This window comes from Pinus tabuliformis, chromosome 4_1 (genome assembly GCF_031772625.1).
Source record: "Pinus tabuliformis cultivar Carrire ecotype Pingquan chromosome 4_1, CPIR1, whole genome shotgun sequence".
Classification (NCBI taxonomy): domain Eukaryota; kingdom Viridiplantae; phylum Streptophyta; class Pinopsida; order Pinales; family Pinaceae; genus Pinus; species Pinus tabuliformis.
The window spans coordinates 637,600,535-637,615,020 of record NC_142303.1 but is presented as its reverse complement, the minus strand read 5'-3'; positions in this window follow the sequence as shown (position 1 = coordinate 637,615,020).

Here is a 14,486-nt window from a genome sequence, read left to right as displayed (position 1 = left end):
AACAAGAGAAAAAGGGTGACAAGGAGAAAGATGACACACCCATCTTGACAGCAAGAGATAAAAGGTTGCAAGGCAGAGTGGACAAGGCTGAGAAGGTCCACATCAGCAAGAGTGCCTCGACAGCGACCGCAACCAAGTCAAAAAGAAAAACTCATTCAGCAAAGCAAGCCAAGGCGGTGACACCTGTTTCTACAGGAAAGCCGAAACCGGCTTCTACAGGAAGCCCGAAATTAACTGAAAAAGGGTCTTCTACAGGAAGCCCGAAATTAACCAAAAAAGGGTCTTCTACAGGAAGCCCGAAATTGACTAAAACAGGGTCTTCTACAGGAAGCCCCGAAAAAGTGAAACCCAAGGAGAAGAAAGCTGACATTCGTGAAAGGGAGGCAGCAGCTGTGCTGGCCGCCCTCAGCACACTGCCTAAGAAAAAGGAGAAGAGAAAGAGGGAGACCCCTCTATATTTTAAAGCTCGAAGAAGTGTGAGAATAAAGACGGGCAAGCCACAGCCTCCATCCAGCAGCCCGATCATCATTGAAGATGCCCCTACTTCGCCCAAGGAAAGGTCCCCCTCGAGGATATCCGTCACCTATGAGAGGGGAAGCCCGAAGAAAACTACGTGGCAAGGAAAGTTAGACCAATTGACTGAAAAAGCTCGGCTACAGGATGCTGAAAATGCTCTACAGGAAACCTTAGCCAGGCTTAAAGAAACTGAGAGAATGGAAGGAGAAGCACCCTTATCACCACCAAGGGAGGGTGAAGTAGAGCCACCAAAGGAAGTGGAGAAAGAGCATATACCAGAGCCCAGCTCTCAGCCAAGTCTGAGTTCATATTACAACTTTTTAGAGGCTGGCAAGATTATACCTCAGAAGTTTACTGTGCCACTGTTTTTTGCATTAGAGGAAGAAAGAGTCCGTACACACACGTGGATGAAAATAGCCAAGTCAAAGGGTGTGGCGGACATAGGTCCCTTACAGGAGCAGCTCAAGGAGGTCAGAAGTGAATTGTCCATAGCCAAACACGTGGCAAATTTCCAACGCGTGTTCCTACAGGAAGAAAACCAGAAGCTGAGATTGCAGCTACAGGAGCTGAGGGCAGGGACAGGTACATCCTCCAAGGACACCACAGAGGAACAGCAAGGCAAAAAGGAACTGAACACTGGTCTTGGGGAGCCAACCACACTTCTACAAGAAGTAGAACAGCAAGCACAAATTGAGGTGCAAGCTCTCAGAGAACAGCTGCAGCAGAAAGAAGCACAATTGGCCTGCATGGCCAGCTGGGCCATGGATGCTATCCAATGCAGACAGCCAGCCAAATCCTATGGCTTGTACTTGAAAGACCAATGGCTGCAATTCCAAATCAATACCTTGGCGCAAAGAGGCATCTCCCAGCTCCAAGACCCGCAGCAATTCACTGAAGTTTGCAGTACTAGCTCATCAAAGGATAGGGCCAAATTAGCAGAGTTCTACCTCCATAATCTGGCCCCGCCCAATGTAGTTTCATGGGATCCCAATACGGCCTTGGGAGATATGCAATTATTGGCATTTGCCTCATGGCTGAACCATGAGGACAAAAGAGCAACAAAAGCCAAAGCAATCATGAACCGAGAGCTGAACGAGCCATTGCTCATCAGACCAGAACCGGGGGATCCAGTTGCACTAATCTCGGCACACCAACATTTGTCCACTGACCCTCAAGCTTCATTAAGATATATGGATCAACAGGCCCAAGCCATAGCTCATTTTGAGGACATGGAAAGACTGTTAGGAGACAACGTTGTCTAAGCATGCACACGCAGATGGAATACATTGGCACACAGTCTGAAAATCCGAGAGTACCATACCCCAACTCGGATGAGGGAAGCTCTGGTATGGGTAGCCCTCTATAAGAAATCCATGCAAAACCTCCAGGCCAGCTGGATTGGCCTTAAACTCAGCCCACCACTACTGCTAGGATTGATGGAAGGCAGCACAGAGACAGATGATAATGAACAGTGGGAAGAGGTAAACAGAAGGCCTGGGTTTCATATCAGCAAGGAGGACACTACTACAGAGGCTTGGGATGTAAGGGTAGCAGTAAAGGCAATGCAGGATGAAGAGTTGGACTAGTTGCTCAAGGATGAGCAAATATTTTAGCTGGGGGGTGATGATGAGCCCCAATTTTTGGTAACAATTTGGGCTCATTTGGCCTACTTACCTTGCTCAACCCTTCATTTTTTATCACTTATGCATCATTTCTTAGTATATTCGTGTTATTTGTAGGAAGAAGGGCAGTCATTATGCCTATGTGGCTAATACATGATGATTTCAGGTTTTTTGACATTAAATGGAGCAAAGACCACGCAAATGAAGACAAGGAGACAGCCAAGGTGGCATTGCGAGTTTATAGGGAGGTTGTCCACAGCCTTGAATGACCTTCCTCGTGATCTCCACCCCAACTCCGAGCTCCAACAGCTATCACCACCGAGCTAGAAGGCAGCCAACGGATTCTACAGGAACAACAGTTTACTTTTAGTTGGACAGCCAAGCCCCACTAATTGAGGAGGCCAGCTTGGCCCTCATCATGTATAAATATTGAAGCTGTAGCCTTCGATGAGACTCTTGAACTTTTTTTGTAGATTTTGAATCACGAGTTGTAGCTCTGTTTTTGCTCTTTGTAAGCCAATTTTGGCATGTTGTTAGACTCATGATTATGATCTTTTAATAAAAGGCAGGCAGATTTGGATTCAATTATGAGTTCTTAGAGGAGCTATAGCTCTCAGGTTAGGGCCCAACCTGAGAGAAATAGACCTCCTTTTCTTTGTATTGTTACTTGTATTTCTTTTATCATTGCATTTCTTTCCTTTACATGCACTTGGAAAACGCAGTTTGCTGAGTTGACTGTTTTGGTTTGGTTATGTAGGTTAGTTTCATGAATGCAGTTGTTTCAGTAGTTCGGAATTAGCGTAGGGAGATTGAAGTTACGTTGAGTTCAAAAAAGGGTTGAATGCATGCTCACTTTCACCTCTGTTTGGGGACCGGAAGTGTAAACCGTGCCAACTGCCAAAAACGTTGTTTTAACATATGCATGCAAGTATTGATGTAATGTTTTCGGTTGAAGAATTGTCCATACGATTATATCTTGAGTAATGACTCTTTGGTTCAGCATCATGCACGGTTTCCCGTCAACTTACATTGCTGTTCTTTGATTCCTAATAAAACAGTTAGAATAGGTTGGTGAACTTTCGTTTACATGCAAGATAAGGGTGATTTGTTTCATTTACACTGCGCAGCACCACTTCGTCGTGTTCTTATCCTTCTAAACCGTGCCTAAGCCACCTACTCATCCTCTGCTCAGCTCATTTGCCTTCCAACCCTTCTACTGTCCACGTTGCTCAATATTTTTGACCTTCCACTACTCTACCCTTCTATCGACCAACCAGCTCTATCCACTCTCTCCCCATCTCATCTCTCTGTCCATAGGCCATCACAAGATCCTCTTTCTCTTACCTATCCACCCATACAGCTCCTTCACTCCTCCATGACCCAAAACTCCGACTGCAGAACATCCTGTAGAAGTTAGCAGACTTCCTGTAGAAATCCCGAGCTTCCTGTAGGATCCCCTGCAGACATCCTGTAGAAGCCTGCAAACACGGTTGCCAAGCACCTGAATGTTGGGAACTTCTGTGGAATGATGTGAAGGATCCCATGGAACCTCTCAGAGTCCTCCTGACCTTTCCCAAGTCTTCCTCCCCTTTGAACTACCCCTGCATAGACAAGACCCAGTAAGAAGCACAATCATAATAACTCCACCCACTTGAGAAAAAATACAAAACGCGTTCTCTTCAATGGAAGTAGTTTAAACTCATGCATCGCATCTCACTAGAAGTAATGGCATCATTTTTAGAAGTTGCATTCCCACCATTGCATCATAAGGGGTAAGCTAGTCAGATTAGGGTTTACTAGGGTTTCCATGCTTTGTTGGCTTTCAGTTCATTCTTGCAAAATAGGTCAATTTCCTTTGAGATAGCCTTCGTTCATCATTTAGAAAGCTTCTTCTGAGAACATATAGAAGTTGGCTTGAGCCCTAGCGGACTTGTGCTAGCCGATCAAGTGACAGCTGTGACAAGAGCTAGTACTTGTGCATACAGCACCGTCGCTTCCAAGTTTGTTACGAACTACCGGGTTGATAAAATTAGAGAATGAAGCTCCAGGAGTTGTAGCATTATTGCTACAATACTGGAGCCCACCAGCCTCCATAAGCCGCTGCAACCAATAAAACCATCATTTTTACCTTCCGATACACTCTGGACTCCTTCCAATATCCTTTCAAGCTCAGTAAAGCCATTGACGACCTTCTCTGTAAGCCTTGTTTTTCTTAACAGTTTTTGTGTTTTGTAGGTAGAGACTCCTGTTTTAGGCTTACAAAGAAAAATCTTGCATACAGTTAGAAGATAAATATGAAGATCATATCAAATTACTTTGCCATGTGACATAAAACTAAAAGGATTTACTGTTGAACACAGGAAAAACCTGAAATGCACAGTAAAGGTAAAAAGAACACAGTAAAGGCTACTAAGCAGGGTAAAAGGATATTTACAGAGTTTAAAGAGTTTTAGATGAAAAATTAAATGAAGGATTCAACCAATGTGAAGGATACAAACAATCAAGCAGCTTAAAGGGAAAAATATGAGACAACAAAGCCAACACAACCTGAATAAAAGGGACAACAGGAAGTTGTTCAATAGTTGCCCCTATCTTCTTGCATGAAGATCTTTCCTTTCCTAGAATAAATCTTAATCAGTTTTAGAGATTTTCTTAGTTTCAATATTGTATAAAGAACTCTCTTTTCGAGTTATTATTGGTTCGAAGTTCAAGATTCATTGTTCATTGCTTGTTAAGTCTTGACTGTTAATTCTACTTTAAACCTGGAAGTCACCTTTGAAGGAAGCTTTTCTAGACACTTGATGTACTCAGTCTTTCTGGAACCTTAATACAAAGCAGAGGATTCTGAATTTGGTTTTACACAACTTGTGTTATCCTATAAGTTTTTCCAGTTATCAATCATTATGTTTTTCTTCATATGCTTATGACTTATAGAGATATCTAGGTAGGAAGAATTATGTCTAAATTTATTCCTATAAGCTCCTGAAGTGATCATTTATTAAGAAAATAGATTAATGAACTATCTGTTTAGCTAATCCCCTCTAATCAATAAATCATTAGCATCTTGTGTAAGCGTAAGTATACTGCCTTGAACCTTTGGAACGTTTAGAAGGTTTTCACACTTATGAATGTTCTATTTTACAGTATGGAAACTGTGATAATCATATTATTTTTTGTCTTCTTCTCACCACTATTTTGATCTATATCACTCTGTAAAGTTTTATAGAAGCCCTTTGCTGAGATATTAATATTATCCAAAGGATTAAGTACTTCAATTCTTCATCTTTCTTCATTCATTGGTCTTCCAAAACTAAAACCAAAAACCCCAAAACAATTATTTTAGATGCTCTGGCATTGGTAGCTGACATACTACTATCTTAGAGGTACAACAAGTTGTTGCCGAAAGGGCCACTAGTGTAGGGATTTGTTGGTTGGCAACTAACTCTGAACCTGGGTTAGGACCCCCTAAGCCAACAAATTGTTCCGTTGCCGGGATCGGTATCTTCTTGACAGAGATGTGTGATGTCACATCACTGGAATCCGACCGAGAAAGAGATTGAAAAGTGGTTGGATCGGAAGATTCACGAGTTTGCAGTGCAAGAAAACATGAATGCGCACCTGTTCAAGGAATAGTGGCTGAGAAAGTACCTATACACAAAGTTACACAAGATCTTCTTCTACACTTTTCCCATCGAATTGTACAAGTGGTTAGCCAAATTGATAGCCAACCAAGGAAGCTGGAAGCTTGATAATCCTATCGTCTGGACTCCTGAATTAGTGCGACAATTACAAGCCTCTGAAAACTAGATCGCGTGGGCTATTGGTCATTGGCTTGATTGAATTCTGGGAGGATTCATTATAGAATTCACAGTTGATACCTCAGTTAGCTACAACAAAGCAGAACGAGGTAAGTATTTAAGATCTTTGAATACTTGGATTAAAATGTTGTTGAGTGAAAAACGGGTTATGCCATTTCCTTGATGTTCAGAGCTACGCGAAGTGGAAGACTCTTTAGAAACCACGAAGGATCAGGACTGGAGTATATTCCATTGGTTGGACCTCCTTTAAGTGACGACGAAGGGGCAGAACAAATTCCACCGTGAACCATTGTTCAACTGATAACACAGGGTTTTTCGCGAACACGTCAGCCATACACTCCGCCTCCACCTCCACCTCCACCCTGCCACCACCATCCAACATGGTGAACACCATGAAGCTACCGATTTTCAAAGGCATAGGGAGTGAAGACACTAAGCAGTTCTAGTTTGTTGCGAATGTTACATGGACAGTGCAATAGATTACAGATGATAATATAAAGAAGACGCAATTGGTTACCACTCTGCAAGATCGCACACTGACTTGGTACATTAAGTACCATTTTGATAATCCTCTGGCATTACTAGTAGATACTAAGGCTACTTTAAACAAATAGTATAGTAAGCCTAAGTCTGATTCGCAATCAGTAGTTGGATTTAAGGAAATCACGATGAGGTTTGATGAGATACCTTGGGAATTAGATCAAAGGTTGAAATGTGTGATTCGAGAAGCTAACATGCAGCTCACAGCTGATCATCATCACGAATGGTTTATAGCTTCACTTCTGCCCACCTGAGGATTGCTTTATCACAACAAAAGATAGGAACTCAGGCAGAAGCCCTGGAAATCACGATGAGGTTGCATGCAATGCCCATTTAGGATGCGACCTTGGGGGTACAACAGATTCACTCCCAGTTACAAAGCCTCTTCTTGGAATTGCAAATCTTGAAGAAAGATAAGGAGACCAAACTAGAGGTGTGTGTGGAAGTCTGGTGTCTGAAGTGTAAGATAGGGGCACAATAAATACTATTGTCCTGTATTCGTGAATTATATTATAGGAGGGGGGTCGATTCCCCTAAAGCAGAAGCCTCAGCAGGGCCGAGCATGGGGGTTGCGCTATGGTGCACTATTTGTCAGGTTGCTAGAAAACGTGCCACGGATAATTGTCATTTGCTTCAAAAGTCGGCCTCTAGAGTAGGGCACCGAAGGAGCGCGCGAAGGATATCAGGGACAAGGTAGAGGCCGAGGAGGAGGAGGGACTAGTAGAGGTTGGGGGTAGGTTATCTGTTACAACTGCAAAATACTAGGGCAATATGTGTGGGAGTGTCAGAATCAGACATGCCCATCATGTCAATATTGTAGCCAGTTTGACCATACTATAGAAGAATTCTCAGTGCTGATAGCTAATATATAGGAAAAGAAAGTGCAGCCTCAATAGCCTATGCAAAACTTACAAATTATGAGAGATGGGCCCCGTGAAGAGGATCAGAGCATGAATATAGTGCTGAGGAGCATAATAACGACTGGCGATGATAAGGGAAAACAACCTGAAGAGGACAAATGGGTCTGCAAGGCCCCAAAAAAGGATGTTGGTTTTGATTTGGAGCGCGTGAAGGAAACATTTATGGAGGCCAAGAAAAGCTTCACTGAGACATCCACCTCAGGAAGTCAGGAAAATATACAAGACACCAACGTGCCTGCATAGGTTGATCCCTTTATTCTTACCACATTCTTGGAAACCTGCATGAAACTGTTGTGTGATAGCAAAGCCATGAAAGGCCTGCAAGAGTTAATAAACAAATGTGCCAGCAAAGAAAACGCCCTTGATGGACACCGCGTAGTTAGAAAAATTGGCAAACATAAGGCAAGAACAGGGTGCAAGATGAGGCTCACCACACAGATAGGAGATTATGAGATGGACTAGGTCATCTTGGATCTGGGGTCCGATGCGAACGTTTTTCTAAAAAAAACATGGGAAAGAATGGGGAGACGTGCGCTGCATTGGTCTCTGATTTAGCTCAGAATGACGAACCAGCAGAAGATCATCCCTATGGGATGACTATATGGATTAATTTTTGATATCGAAGGTGCAAGCGCAATGGCTGACTTTAAAGCGATAGAGATCGTTGATGATAGTAATCCATACCCTGCACTCCTAGGAATTTACTGGGCCATTGACATGAATGGGGTCATCAACTTGAAGAAGAGGAAAATGTCGTTTGAAAGGAACTCTCTTCGGGTTGTAGTGTCGTTGGACCCTACAGAAGGGGCGCGCTACACTGAACCAATTCGTGATTATGAAGAAAGTGAGGATGAACTGGACCAGATCTATAAAATAAAAGTGCGAGGCCACCGACAGTAGATGGACAGCTTGCATGGGACCAGGAGAGTTCCTGCACCTTTGGTTCATATGAAGAGTTGGTGCATTGGCACAATCGTCTGCATGAAGTATCTACATTGCCTCGTAATATGATGATGAAATCGTTGTGTTGTGTTTTGTCAGAGGTAAGAAAATTACCTTATTATGATGGGCTAATTGACATGGATAAGTTTTCAGATGCATTTGAGCATGAAGTCCCTGAATATCACTGCTTCCAAGCATTATATTTGGCATTGCACGCTATGCCCGCACGATGGTGGGGTACACATAAGGATAGCCTTGATGGATGGCGGGATTACAGAAGAATGATTAGGTTACGGTTTGGGTGGCCTAACACTAGATTGGCTGAGAAATATAGTGGGAAGGATGATCCACACAATCACCTAGTGAAATGGACTAAAGCTTACGGAACAGAACTGCAACCGGAGTGGGTACACCTATTCTGCCATACTTTGGACATAATTCCCATGAACTAGTATCTGGAAACAGAGCTTCGCCATGGCTTCGTGAGCATCGATGAAGCCCTACAGGAGATTAAGGCAGTTATTTTTAGAATTTCACAGGAACCATTTGAGTGGGTCCAACCAGGTTGGAGCACCCGGTTGCACCATGCACTGCAATGATATAATGTGACTATCGAAGAGGATGATGAGCATCCGAGAAGCATTAATATCCCAGAAGCAGAAGGGTATCACAAATTTAAAGGTCCACAAATAGAGAACGCTGTCATCACCACACAATTGAAGACAAAGCAAGTAAACATTGGTACTAAAGTAGAACTGAAGTTTACGAAGATTGAGGATTATTGGGATGATGCCACTGTGGATAAAGTTTTTGAGCTACTCCACGAGTACCAGGATATTTTTCCTACCAAGTTTTCAGACCTGAAGGGAATAATGGGCGACTTGGGCATTATAAAGATTACTCTGAAGCCAGACACAAAGCCTATTAAATAGAGGTCGTATCATCTTAATCCCAAATACAAGGAAAAGGTTGATCAGCAGTTGGATAAGATGATGGAGGCAGGCATCGTAAAACCTGTTGAGGAATCTAATTGGGTGAGCCTCATGGTGGTTCAGGAGAAGAAATGGAAGGGTGAAATAAGGATTTGCATAGATCTGAGGAAGCTTAATGATGTCTGTGTCCATGATCCATTCCCGATGTCATTTACCGATGAAGTATTAGACAATGTTGGAGGGCAGGAGGCCTACTCATTCACTGATGAGTTTTCAGGGTATCATTAGATTAAGATCGCGCCAAAGGATAGGAGCAAAACAACCTTCGCAACAGAATGGGGTTGTTTCCAATATACTGTGATGCCGTTTGGACTCAAGAATGCACCTGCGATATTCTCTCGCATAGTTATAAAAACGTTTAAGGAGTTCATCCATAAGTTCTTGGAAGTATAATTTGATGATTGGATGGTGTTCAGTTTAGTGAAGTGCCATGTAGCAAGTTTGTGCCTGATGTTGGATACGTGTTGCAAATACCAGATTGCGTTGAATTTGAAGAAATGCCTATTTTATGTTCCCTTTGGAATTTTTCTGGGTCATGTGGTGTGCAAGCAAGGGCTAATGGTGGACCCTACAAAGATTGTGGTGATAGTGAATCTGGAGGCACCGAGAAGTGTTAAGCAGCTACACGTGATGCTAAGACATATGGGATATTACAAAAAAATTATCAAAGCATATGCTCAAATTACCGCACCTATGGAGAAACTATTGAAGAAGGATGCAACATTCTGTTGGGACAAGTAATGTCAGTGCAGCTTAGATGTCTTGAAAGAAAAGATGGTCACCGCACCGATCTTGGTATTCCCAGATTGGAAGAAGGAATTTCACGTACATGTGGATGCCTCTTGCATTGCGTTGGGTGTAGTGTTAACGCAGGACAGTGAAGGAGAAATGGACCATCCTATAGCCTTCACGAGTAGGAAATTACTAAAGGTCGAGAAGAAGTATTCAATGACTGAGCGTGAAGGATTGGCCATGGTGTACACACTGTAGAAGTTCAGGCATTATCTGTTAGGAGGGCATTTCAAGATGTACACAGATCATTCTTCTTTGAAGTACCTGGTCAATAAGCCTGTGTTGGTGAGGAATATCTACAAGTGGCTGCTACTATTCCAGGAGTATGACTTTGAAGTAATTATGAAGCCAGGGAGGTAGAATGCAGAACCTGACCATCTGTCATGGACCAAAACCGAAGAGGAGCCTAATAATTTGGAGGAAGGGTTGCCAGATGTGCAGCTCTTCACGATGAGCGTAGTAGATAACCATTTTACAGATATCATTCACTTTTTTACTACGAGGATGGCACCGAAAGGGTATACAAGTCAGCAAAAGAAGGAAGGCGTAGTGCGTGTGACAAATTTCTCAGTTATTGCGAGACATCTATGTAAAATGGTTGCTGAAAAAATATTGCGAAGATATGTGCCAAACTTTGAGAGGGATAGCATTCTCGCTGAAGCTCATGGAGGGGCTACGGGAGGACATCATGTAGGAAAGGCGACTGTGCAGAAGATTTTGCACGCATGTCTATGGTGGCCAATGCTGCATCAATATTCCAAGGCATATTGTAGGGCATGTGATGCATGTCAAAGAACTGGTAGACCATCACGAAGGGATGAGTTGCCACTAAATCCTCAAGTATCATTGCAGCCATTTGAAAAATGGGCTATTTATTTTGTTGGGCCAATTCGGCCTCAGGAAAGAAGACTGTTGCGCACTATATCATCACTGCAATGAAATATCTAACCAGATGGGCAGAAGCACAGCCAGTTAAGGAAAGTACAGGGGCTACAGTAGCAAATTTTTTTTTTGAATATGTCTTAACCAGATTTTGCTTCCCGAAAGTGTTGATGAGCAATAGAGGTATGCACTTTCTGAACGAAACGATCAGCGTGTTGACTGAAGAGTTTCAAGTCTATCACCAGAAGAGTACATGGTATCACCCACAGACCAGTGGGAATTGTTGAAGCCTTCAACAAGATTTTGGAGAATGCGTTGATGAAGATCTGCAACGTGCAATGAAATGACTAGGATATGTGTGTACTTGCAGTACTATGGGCATATAGGGCTACTTGCAAGAAGCTAATAGGACAAATGCCATTCAGATTGATTTATGGGGTAGAAGTTGTAATGCCAATGGAGTATATTGTGCCTAGTCTATGCATAACATCTCTCACAGGTATGGCAGATCGTGAAGCTCTGGAGGAACCACTCGCACAACTGACGGAGCTTGAAGAGGACCGATTCTTGGCAGGATTCCATCAGCAAGTATTGAAGGAACGTGAAAAAGAATGGCACGATCACCACATCAAGCTTCACACATTCAAGATAAATGATCTGGTCTTATTATATGATAGTAATTTCACTAAATTTCCGAGTAAATTTCAGATTCATTGGCTAGGGCCATATATTATCAAAGAGATTACAAATGGAGATGTAGTTCAACTTGCGAAGCTGCATGGAGAACCTTTTCCGGGAAGACTGAATTAGAGAAGATTGAAGCTGTATACATGGGATCCTGTGTAATGACTATATGGTGGCAGGACAGTCTTAGTGCTCCAGGCAGTTGCAAGGGAGCATGAGACTCTAAACTACACTCCCAGGGTTGGATGACTACGCAGCAAGCAGGTTGTGTGGAAAATGGTGAAGTTGCAACATATGAAGTTGTGCGTAGGAAGTTGCACCATGGAGGGAGGTTCTGCTCAGTGCAGTAGAAACGTGACCATTGGAGACACTGTTCATGACTTGACAGCTAAAAGACGGTTAAGAGTAGCGGGCCGGCAGTGTTTAAGGCAAAAATATTTGAATATCTGCTTCCAAAACAACATTAATTGTCAAAATTTGTGGGGAACGATCAGATTTGAATTCAGAACCCCCTTTAAACTCCACATGTCAGCCCAACAGAGAACACTTTGCACCCTTAGATTTTTTTAAATTTTGTGTCTGTAGCTCATGAGCAGAGCGTTTTAGGAGGAATTCTTCTCACACACATATGTTTCTCGTGAATCTCGTGAGTTGTTTATGGAGAGGATGACTGCCACCAACCCTGCCGAAGCTTTGAGTGTGGAAGTCATTGTATCTGACACTCCAGCCCCTGAAGTATCCAGTGTTGAAGCTACGCCTACATTGCCCATGGTGTCGAGGTCACCAAGACCAAAACAATCCATGGAAAAAGACAAACAACCTACCGAAAAGCAACCTACAACAAAGGAGAAGCAAAATCCAGTACAGGTATGCGCTTCCCCAAGGAAGCATACCACGGCACTAGCACAGAAGAAAGATAAGAAGAAGGTTGTAGACCTGGAGGCGGAAGAAGGTCAGGGAACTGAAGACATCGATGCCGAAGGAGAGGAACCTATAACAAATCTACCTAGGTATATCTCTCTGTGAAAGGGGAAGGAGAAGATCACAAAGGACCTAGACTTGGCTAAATTCACCATTTCTACACCCCTACTACCTGAGCAGGTTCCTTTTGAAGGTTTGTGGCTCGTACAAGTCCCACTATTAAATATGGAGGTTTGGGACCTCGCGTATCATGCTAAGTTCCCACACTTAGCAATGGATAAATACATGAAAATAGTTTATTATGAGGAAACAGGTGTTACAGTACTGGAAACAGAGGAATGGGTCTACGGTGTCGAGCAATCAGGATTGCTCAACTTGCTATGGGTGCCACATTACCACCACACCCCCATTAACACAATTTGTATATGCCAGCTGCTTACATTGGTGCATGATGGGTGCCTATGGCTAGGAGGGCCTATACCCATCACAGATATGCTCATTCATAGGATTACGCACCTGCCACATGAAGGTTTGAACCCAGCCAAGGAGTTTGGCGGAAAGATGGGAGAGAAGGAGCTTGCAGAAAGAATGAAGAAAGATTACGAGCTTATAAAGAAGTTGCGCGGGTACTCAATTTTATCTATCTTAGATCCCACAGTTCAATTGGCCGCACATATATTAGCAGGAAAGGTGATGAGAAAGTGTCGCATGGATGAATTTCTGGCGCCCGTAGTGTCCCTGGCTGCTTAGTGCACGAAAGGCGTATTGTTCAATTGGTCCAGATACTTGTGCCAGGAATTCCTCGTGAATTTCCATGAGGCCCAGGATGAAACCAAGTCATTTCATTATGCTTGGTTATTGTTGTCTATTGTGTTGGTTTCATGGGAACTGTCGGAGGATAGCCAGTTTCCCCCACTTGAAGAAGGAGTGCAGGAGGCAGTGAAGTTCGCCTCTTTATGGGCTACCAAGGACCCTGCGTGGATCACAGAGAAAAAAATATTTTGGGTCCTAATGGAAGCGAGTCTCCGCATGGCCATTAACCAACGTCCAAGGTTGTCCCCAACCTTGTACACACAGCTGTCAGCCTACGCAACATTCAAGGTTGACTTTCACAAGGTGTATATCCAGGCACAGAAGGATCCAGCATAGAAGTGGCATGACTTGCCATATTTGGTAACAGAGACAGATGTGCAGGAGGTAGTAGCGTGATGGCCAACAGAGTGGCATGCCCCTTTAGATCTAGCTACTGGGCCAAGCACGGGTGCGGAGAGTGTTGCCGCAAAGAAAATGAAGGAGGTAGCTAAGCAGGTTGCGTAGAACCTGGTCGTGCAAAAAAAGAAGGATGTAGCAGAGAAGGCTCATGTCGAGAAGGAACGCGCTGCAAGGAGAAGGCAGAACAAGAGAAGCGTGAGTCCCAGAAAGGTGACAAGTCACCTTCAACAGAAACAGAAATAGAAACAGAAGAACTTACAAGACAAGACAGCGGAGGCAAGGAAGGGCAGCGCACCCCCTTCATTCTAAAAATGCGTGAACTGGAGAAACAAGTTGGATCGCGGAAGAAGCAGAAAACTAAAAAAACACAGGTTGATCCCATGGTGCTCATAGAACGCGATTTGGATGAGAACAGTGATAAAGTCAGGGACGCCGCAACAGAAGTATTGCAGCAGTTGGAATAGTAGTACATGCGGACATTGGGAGGAATTCAGAAGGATATATCCGAGAGTTGCAACTTCAAGCAACGAAGATCTAAGAAGATGTTGGGAAGGTGAGCGATGCACAAGGAAGTGTGGCATAGGGAAAAATTACAGCCATGGAGATGGTTTCGTGGCCACAGGATGTGCAAGACTTCCCCTTGCC